We start from the raw sequence: 7039 nt of genomic DNA, 5'->3' as shown, positions 1-7039 counted from the left end.
TAATGCAATCTAATAGTAACAGTAAAAGTTAAAATTTCCCCAAAAGTAAAACATAAGGATAGGAACCCCATAGCTGAGATAAACTCCATCCTGTTAACTAAATCTAATCTGAGGCAAAGTGACCAACCTCGTTTTTGCAGTACACACGCAATCTTTGAGAAAGTAAGGACTATTAAGAAATTAATGGGATGTCTGTAGAAGTCATAACAGAATATACCTTTCAAATTTGTGAAACATTTTTGAACAAAATTGTTTGATCGTCTTTTTCCTCTGAAATCTTCCTTTTATCCCCCATAGGCTGCTTAATGACACTAGTCTTCACATGATACCTTGAAACAAATTAGAAACAGCACCGAAGTTACCACCGAAATGCACATGATCGAGTCCATCCCAATAAACCAGAGGTTCCCAAATCTGGCTGCACAGCTGAAACCTGGGGGAACTTTAAAAAATATGGATTCTTAGCCCTTGTCCCTATCCACTGAGTTTGAATTTTGAGTGGTTGGGTCTAGAAATCTGCATTTTTTGGGAAGCTGAAGAGCTAGCCTAGCCCCTGTCCGCAGGTCTACATTTGGGAGCCATCGACCTAAAACTTTCTGGGAAGATGAGTATATACATTATTTTGAGAAATCTGTAAGAAACAGTGTTATAGATTCCTCAGATAGCTTTGGTGGCATGATTTCAAACTCCACTTTGAAGATGCTCTTTCAGATCTAACCCAAGTCCTTCCTGTTCATATTAAACCCATTTTGTTAGAGGAACTGAAACAACTGATGCTATTCAGGCATCATTTGCACATTGGAGCTTGGCAGGCTTCATTCTTTCTTTTGTCTAGCTAACTAGTTTTGTTTCCTTTGCTATACTTTTTGCACATAATCTCTATTTTCTAACTTTTAAATTCTTTAATATTTTCTTGCAAGCCTTCTCATTCTTTTCCAGCTGGAGAGAAATATGAGGAATGGCACAAACAAGAGATAAGGGTTCAGAAAACCTTCCATTTGTGAGTATATTAGCTATCCGATCTTAGGCAAGTCGTTCATTCATCGAATCATTCATTCTTTTAAGAAATATATTTATTGGCTAGCTATTGCTGCATGATGAACAACCACAAAAATCTCAGTGGTAGATCACAAAAAGCATTTATTTTGGCTTATGCATCTATGTTGACCAATTAAAGCTGAGTTTGACTGGGTGACTCTTGATTTCTGCTAGGTTTGCTCACGTGTCTGCTGTTGGCTCAGGGTTGGCACTGTATGCAGGGTCCAGCTAACGAGGATCTGTAATATGCATCCCTTGTCCTCTTGCCTGGCCCAATGGACTGACGTGGACATTTTATCCTCATGCAGATGGTAGAGGCACCAGAGAGCAAGTAGACATAATCGCAGCCTTTTAACACTTAGAACTGGCAGAGCATCACTTCCGTCTTGGCCAAAGAATCACAAGATTTGACCTGTAGCCAAGGGTCAGGAAATAAAGTGAGGTACGGGAGGGGATAAATATTGCTGAACAATAATCTCACTTAGCACAAATGTCTACTATCTTCCAGGTTCATCCTTTTTTCTTTTTGAGCCTATATTCCCTCTTTCGTAAAATTGTGATAGTAGTAACTGCTTTGGGAACTTCACAGTTTTGTTGTAAGGCTTGAATGTGATGATGTTAAAGAGCTTAGTCAGCTTTCAGTATGGACTCTTTGAGCTTTCCAGCCCTGGGTTCCAGTGGAGACTGCTGAAGAAAATGGAGAGAGGTTGGGAGTCAGCCCAGAGGCGTGGAGGAGAATGAGGGAAGATCGGTATTTTCACTCACATAGAGAAGTGAAGATACATTAATCCACGTTTCTCCTTCTTCCTTAAGAAAAAGAACAGGAGTTATGGGCCAACAGGTATTAACTGCACCCCTACTAGGTGTGGGGCTTTGAAGTAGCCATCCTTTGTTCTAGAAAGTTCCTAATTTCTTTGAGAACAGAAGGCTGTATAAAAGCAGGCTGTATAAGATGCTTAGTTGAAATGATCGGGATGGGGCTCCTGATCTCTTGGAACTTGCAGACAGATGTGAGTCAGAGAATCATTGAAGAAACGCACACAACTTAAGGTGCCAGGAAAGCATGTGATGGGAGCGACTGACCTAGTCAGGGAGGTCAGACAGGTGTTCCCCACGAAATTGTTGGTGGAGCTGAGGACTCAGGGTTAAGCAAGCCTCAGTCAAAAAGCTTGGCTGGGTGGGATGCGTTGAGTCATTTGGGTAGAAGGTAGTATGTATGAGGAGCCTAGAAAAATGGCTGCAAGGGGGAGGTGACAGGGGCTGCAAAGCATGAGGCCAGGCAGGCGGGTAAGGGAGAATTTGAGGGACATAGATGGCCATTTTAATTCCTGTAGTGTGAATTCTAATGGGCTGAGTTTTCCAGACTACATGCTGAGGTGGCCTGGGGAGCTGCGGTGAACTCAGGGATGTCACAAGATGCTTTAAATTAGAGGGAACAGCAACATCTATTGGGCATCACGTGAACTGCTGCTGTTAAGTTATTCGCACCTAATTACTTAATAAATGGAACAACTAGGTATTCTTTTTGCCCCGGGGCACTGGGAAAAAAATTACTGTGACACAAAGTCACTGTGAGCTGAGAAATTTGGGAACCTCTGTCCTAAGGGTGATGGGAAGCCACAGACATATTCTAAAGAGGGTGATGACCAGATTCGCATATCAAAAAGATGACTCCAGCAACAAGATGAGGAGTAGATTAGCGGGAGGTGATGGGGAGACTAGGTCTGGAAACACAGGAGAAAATGAGAAACGAGGAAGAATGGGGCTAGCCTGGGAGCTGAAAGCCAGGTAGTGGGTAACCACTGCTCCTCTTCTACCATGCAACACAGTCCTGATTATTATTAGACCTGCCCACAGCGTGTGTTTCCATCAATTAGCTCAATGCCTTTTTGTAAAAATGGAAAAATTTTTCATGGGCATTTTTTTCCCAGATATAATGTGAAGTCAGATCTAATTTGCCTGAAATATACTTGTGGGAAGTACTGACTGAGCTGTTGCAAGTTTCTATACTTTATGCACAGTCTTCTTTTACCCATGGGAAGGAATATGACAGGAAGGATCTAGAACCAGATAACCTGGCTTGAAATCCTAGCTCTGCTTCTTACAAACTCTGTCGCCCTGGGAAGATTATTCTCCTCTCCTGGCCTCAGTTTCCTCATCATGCACTTCACAGGGCTGTTGGCAAAGATTAAAAGACAGATGCGTGAACAGCTGAGTGCAGAGTCTGGCACACTGTTAGGGTTTCACGAACATTCGCTATTATCAGTGTTAATGATCTTGCTTACCTCCCTTGCCTCATATCTCATCAAAATTCTGGATGCATATAACACCATATAGAAACTTATCCGTAAGTGAGAAGTCAGGGTTGGGACCTATGTAACAAGGGAGGGTAGTATGTTATGGGTTTTGATCCCCATGGTCTGGGATGGGCAGATTCTTCATGGGTTTGTGGTGCCTACACACTGCATGATGGCAGAGGTGCCATCAAGATCCCACATTCCTTGCAGCGTGGGCCACAGCTTTGGACATTTTCCTTCGGACAGCCAGTTGGCTCAGCTTTGTAAGTACGATTCCAAGAAAAATAATGTCCGTGGTTGGTTTTTTTGGGAGAAAAACATTTCTGCTTTGCTTTTGATCTGTGAGATGACAAAGGATGCTATAATCTGTTCATGTGGTTAAATTAGATAATTATGATTAATGAAAAAAACCAGGCGCCTCACATTCCCTGTGAGCATGATTGGGGATTGGTTGATTTTAGTCTTACCAGAGCATTTTTATCTCCATCAATCCTCCCCCAAGGCCCCTTGAAATAAAGGAAAAATAAAACAAAGTCCTGGTAGGAAGAGGATATTAAATACGCTTTAAGAATAAATCCTTGTGATCGTTCTTAATATTTAGATAAATAAGGGATGTGAGATAAGACAGAGCCTCAGTAGATTCCAGTCACAACTGGTGGGTTGAAGACTTGCTTTTCATTGTTTGCTCTTTGTTCAGGACCTTGTGACCGAGATTAAACAGTTTAAGAGTCAGTAAATGCCAAGAGTGGTATTTTGAGAGGGTCGGCCTGTCAGTGAAGTGCTGTAACGCTTCTCTTCACACTGGTCCTGCTCTTCTCAGCCTTTGCTAGCTGCTGTGCTGCTGTATCTTTTTTCCGTGAAACTACCAGACAAACCAGCCTGGCCCTTAGAATGAGAAATATGAATATGCAATCACTGATATCTCAGTCAGAAAGAGAATCCGTATGAAAAAATTCCAAAGGAACAAATGAGCTTGGACATGTTCTGCTCGTGTATGGAACGAAGAGAATTACATTACATCTGAGTGCGTGTTAGCATCGTCTAGGAGCTCTTACAAAGTGCCAGTCCTGCGGCCACATTCCAGTGCAAGGAAACTACACTCTCTGGAGTCAGGGAGGTGGGGATGGAGGAGCAGGAGGAGGAATGGGGCATCAGCATTTTGTTACATGGTCCCTGGGTCATTCTAATGTAACCAGAGTTCAGCGCCCTTCCTATATAGGGGAATCCTCATGGGAGTAATGAGGACATGGTAACAGGGCATTGGGGATCCTGAGATCTCCAAAATACAGAAGGAGGCAGCGTAAGCATCCTGCAGTCCAAATCACTATTCGGCTGATTATTAGCTGAGTTACTTTGGGAAATTGCCCAACATCTGTTAACCTCAATTTCCTCATCCATAAAATGATGATAATTGGCATCCTAATGCCTACTCCAACAGGTTTTTGGAGATTTCCATGAGATGTGGCCAGGGAAGTCTCTGTTCTCGTTCTCACCGCAAAGCAGGACGCTGTCATTGTCAGTACTTTGTTGCACAGCCAAAGCAAATCTAAAGTCACACAGCATCAGCAAGGAGGAAAGACTTTGCTGACAATGTCACAGGGGTTGAGGAGACATGCTTTCATTGCACCCCACGCAGCAAAACTTAATGCTAACTCCCATCTCACCTCTCCGACCTCCTCCGAATCTCACAGCTGCCTCATCTCCTTGAGCATCGCTCCTCCAGGAGATGCCAGTCTTTCACAAAGCCTTTCGGATATCTGCGACCTGTTCTCCTCCTCATGCTCCATGTGCATCGGTCTATGGTTTGCTGGCCTGGAATAAAATAAAATGGGAGCTACAACCTGAGAAAGTGAAATGCCTGGAAGGTTTCCTTCTATTCCTTAGGAATTCAGGGGAAAAGAGAGGCAAGGAGAATCTTTCTCCTGTAGAGCTTGGTTTCTTGGCAGTGGCACTGTTGCCATTTTCGACTGGATAATTTTTGTCTTGTGAGGGCTGTCCTGGGTATTTGTATTCATTTTCTGTTACTGCATAACAAATTCCCACAAACTTGGTGGCTGAAAACCACATACGTTCATTATCTCACAGAAGTCACATGGGTCAGAAGTTCACGTGCGGCATGGCTTGGTTCTCTGCTCAGGGTCTCACAAGGCTGAAATCAAGGTGTTGCTTGGGATAATTCTCACCTGAGGTTCAGCGTCCTCTTCCTCACGGTTGTAGGACAGAGGCCTCCATTTTCTTCCTAGCTGTTGGATGGGGTTGTTCTCAGCAGAGGAGCTGTGTCAGTTCCCGCCACGTGGCACCCGCCATACTTAGTTCTCAACATGGCTGTTTGCTTCCTCAAGGCCAGTAGGAGCACATCTGCCACTGCTTCTTGACTTTTTTAAGGCCTACTTGGTTAGATGAAGTCCCACAGGACATTCTCCCTTTTGCTTAATTCAAAGTCAATTGATTAGGGAGCTTAATTACAGCTGCAAAATTCCTTTGTCACATAAAGTAACATAATCACAGGAGCAATATCCTATCGTATTCACAGGTTCTCCCCATATTCAAGGGGAGGGGTAACAAAGGGCGGATGGGAATCTTGGATGCTGCCTCCCATAGCATTATAGAATGTTTAGCAATATCCCCAGCCCTACCCTGTAGACGTCAACAGCAACCCTTCCCCCTCCCCAAGTTGTGACAACCAAAAATGTTTCCAGACATTGCCAAACGTTCCCTGGGAAACAAAATCATCGTAGGTTGGGAGGCACTGATGCAGGGTCTTTGACCAGTTAGATAAGTGAAAGACTCTAAGAACTCTAAAATGAGATTGTCTCCAATGTTTCCCCTTCACTAACCCAGGGATAGACTAGCAAAGTGAATCCCATGGCTCAGGACAAGATGTAGATGGAATTTAGCTTTCCTGAAGGATTCATGGCACGAACAGGAGTCAGAACCTCTTGTATGCCCCCACAGGCGATGGAGGCCAGTCAGCCTGGTCGGGTGGGGTGATGTCACACTACAACTGAGGCCAGACACTGTATGGATGGCCTGGGGGAGACTCCAAAATCTCAGGAAGTCAGGCAGATTGAAAGCACCACAAGGCACTGGCCAAAGCAAGAGGAATAAGACTTTGGGTCACACCAGCCACCAAATTCAGCCGCAAATGCCACCAGGAGGAGCATGACCAGGTGGACAAAAGACATTGGCCCAGAGACCATAGGAGCCAGAAGACTCTTTCACCCCATTGCCAAGTCACACGAGCCACCCACCTTCAGGAGAGAAACACTCAGAGGGTAAGCACTAGAGTAAAGGGGCTGAGGAATCCAAAAAGACGCTATTTAAGCCACCTTTGATAGGGATCTGACCTTGAACAGACTAAACGAAAAAGAGACTATTTCAACCAGAAAAAAACACAGTGTTGATGGGCTGTTCTGACTTGTGCCCAGGCATACACAAACACTATTTAGCAACATAGGGGCTGGTAAGGAACACGTAGCTTTTAGCAAAGACATACAGATAATGCATTTTCTTTGAAGTTTTATGTGCAGTGTGAGTAAATTGTGACCCTGTAACAGCATGATAGGTACTGTTAAAAAAAGAAAAATTTCCATGTAATAAATAAGAGAAGTAACACTTTCTATTGAGATTTGACATAATTGTTTTCACTAATCAGGAATGCTTTCAGCTGAAAATAACATGAAACACACTAACAATGGCTTAAG

Source organism: Equus quagga, chromosome 21 (assembly GCF_021613505.1).
Source record: "Equus quagga isolate Etosha38 chromosome 21, UCLA_HA_Equagga_1.0, whole genome shotgun sequence".
NCBI classification, from domain to species: domain Eukaryota; kingdom Metazoa; phylum Chordata; class Mammalia; order Perissodactyla; family Equidae; genus Equus; species Equus quagga.
This window is presented reverse-complemented; position numbering follows the sequence as displayed.